The following is a 3,074-nucleotide window of genomic DNA, read 5'->3' as shown; positions in this document are numbered from 1 at the left end:
TGCCTCGATACAATCCTGTTTCAGAGCTCTACGAACAATTCCTTTGACCTCATGGCTTGGTTTTTGCTCCAACATGCACTGTCAACTGTGGGACCTTATGTAGACAGGTGTGTGCCTTTCCAAAGCATGTCCAATCAATTGAATTTACCACAGGTGGACTCCAATCAAGTTGTAGAAACATCTCAAGGATGATCAATGGAAACAGGATGCACCAGAGCTCAATTTCGATTCTCACAGCAAAGGGTCTGAATACTTATGTCAATAAGGTATTTATTTTTTAATAGATATATTTTGAAAAAAATATATAAAAACCTGTTTTCGCTTTGGCATTATGGGGTATTGTGTGTAGATTGCAGAATACATTTTTTATTTTATCAATTTTAGAATAAGGCTGTAATGTAACAAAATGTGGAAAAAGTCAAGGGGTCTGAATACTTTCCGAATTCACTGTAGCTAATTTTGATAAACGGGATTGTCTTTTTCTCCCCTTTTCAATGTTACAAATAGCAATGGAAATCAACAACTCTGTCTCTGTTGTCATATGTTTCTTTCTAGCAAGTATTTTCCCATCCTGGAATCTGAGACCTTGTGGAAATCTGTGGTAGAGAATAATGTATGACAATTTAGACACTACATTACCCTATAGTAGTTATCGTCATCATGCTTTCCATAGTTTAGGCCTATACCTAGCTAGGCCTTGATACCTAGTTATTGTGTTATCCAGCTAGCTACAAAAGTGCATTCTAACACTTAATATTTGTATAACTAACCCAATATTGACCTCACCCTGTTGTTTCCAATGTGGTACTTTTATTATGAAGGCGACATTCCACTGTTATTCATAATCGTTATTGTGGCTAACTTCACACAGGGGTGAGCCCCGCTAGCTAGCGAGTAGCGAACATAGAGATTTGCCAGATGTAGGTTAGGTAATTTAGCTAGCTACAGTAGCTAGTCAATGTTAGAAAACTAGCTAGCTAATACAAACTCAATATACTACATGGAAAGTATATTATGTACAATGTGCTATGGTAACTTGTTAGCTAGCTGGCGTAGTTGGTAGGCCTAATAATAACGCCAGCTAACGTTTGCTACCTAGCTAAATTTAGTTAAGTACGTTTGCTAACGTTAGCTAGCTACAGTTATGCCTCTGCAGTTAGCTAACCAACACTTGGTGAGCATAATAATAAAGAAATCCCCATCAAAATCCTTCTTTTTAAGCATTAGATTTATTTTTGAATGGGCTGCGTCTCAATCCACCGCATCCGCTGATGTCGTCCTTCCGTGGCAGAGCTGCGGTGTTGTTTGTCAGACCAGGAGACACCAAATTCTGTCTGTATCGTCCGAAAAGTTCGGCCTTCAAGCTGAGACTCACGAACAAGTACATTTTTCTCTAGGACGCCCACAAGTGTCTGAATGTAGCAGGTACGCGTAAAAAACGTATTTTCTAAAGTATATATTGAAGTATTTTAGTGCAAAAAAAGGGTGCCAAATACAGGTAAATATATGTTTTACTGATCTTAATCTCTCAGATATTGGTTCAGAAACTTCAAAACCAACTTCCCTTTGAAAAGTGTTAGCTATATCTTCCCACACTCATTATCGCAAGGGTTATCAACTGTCAGGGTAAATTCCATTTCAATTACCGTAGTCAATTCTCAAAGTAACCCAATTTCCAATTCAACATTTTCCTAATTCAAAAGCGTTGAAGATAATTGGATGTCAGAATTACAGAATTCAACCTAACAATAGACTGGGCGATAATTTATGGAGGTTTAATTTATCAAGATAATTTATAGTTAGATAGAACCAGCTCTTACCATGATTAACAGATTTCCCAATCTTCTCCTCTTCTTCATCTTTAATGTTGACATTCAGCTCCAGTGTTTGACTGCAGTCTTCCAGCTTCACTGATGCCATCTCTGGATCCTGCAGTGCAAACTTGGCTCCACTGTCACAATCAGGACGCAGTGACTGTAGGTTTGGAGTGTGGAATTTGTCAACTCTGAACAGTATCCCAGTCCTAAATAGAAGTCTGAGATCAACCTCCTCCCCTGTGGATGCCACACCCCCTCCCATTGTAATGTATATATGAACACATTTTGAACAATGGCTTCCTAAAATGCTGTGGTGCTGACTAACACAATAGGAAAGGTTGTGGTAGATTTACATAATCAATTGGGCATTTCAACAGTCTGACCCTCAATATAGTCTTGGGAATATATTGAGCTCTAACAAAGGGGCGTGGAAAAGGTCTGTTGAAATGAATACTGTAGTGGTGTGAGAAAGGTAACACAAGCTTCCTTTCTGGATCCATTCCCCAATAGTAACTGGGTCATTATTGTATTGTGGTGGTAATGCTGTCCCTGGACTTTGGCACCATATAAAACACTTTAAAAATGACAATTTGTTTTAGTTTTATTTAACTGTAATTTAATAAGAAACATATTCAAGTCCTTTACACTACGAAACATTCATTTGTATGCATTGTAGCAAATTGGATTGTCCCAATGGTGGTGTGTAAAGGTGTAGTGACATGTTTTGACTCAATAGATATTTTGAATGTCATGAATTAAACAAAAACATTGTTTTTTGGGTTAACTATACAGAAAATACAAAAGGTTAAACCAGAACAAATTCATGTAGAATGTTTATTTTTCATAGGCAGATCAATTACATTCATTGCAGTTATCCAAATAAATGTATCCATGACTAAAGTAATCAATCTAGTTTTATAAGACAATGTAATAAACACGTAGTCATTTCATAGCCTGTGTATCATTAAACAAAAGTCATTATGTAGTAAAAAAAGAATCCACCTAAACTAATGTTGAAAACTGATCATCACACCATCTCTATCTGATACATGTTGTATCTACTAACTCATTCCCACAGAAAACTGATCATCACATCATCTCTATCTGATACATGTTGTATCTACTAACTCATTCCCACAGAAAACTGATCATCACACCATCTCTATCTGATACATGTTGTGTCTACTAACTCATTCCCACAGAAAACTGATCATCACATCATCTCTATCTGATACATGTTGTATCTACTAACTCATT

The 3,074-nt window shown here is 36.8% G+C and overlaps 1 long non-coding RNA gene across 1 annotated transcript; it reads left to right on the top strand.

The window, feature by feature from the left end:
- Positions 1–859: 859 nt before the first annotated feature.
- LOC106591810 (uncharacterized) lies at positions 860–2,721 on the top strand. Its single transcript, XR_001325492.2, has 2 exons — positions 860–1,425; positions 1,879–2,721. It is a non-coding gene; the product is annotated as an uncharacterized lncRNA (long non-coding RNA).
- Positions 2,722–3,074: the final 353 nt, after the last annotated feature.

The sequence above is a fragment of the Salmo salar genome, chromosome ssa17, assembly GCF_905237065.1.
Source record: "Salmo salar chromosome ssa17, Ssal_v3.1, whole genome shotgun sequence".
NCBI lineage: Eukaryota > Metazoa > Chordata > Actinopteri > Salmoniformes > Salmonidae > Salmo > Salmo salar.
The sequence above is the reverse complement of the archived record's forward strand: the minus strand, read 5'-3'. Positions and strand labels throughout refer to the sequence as shown.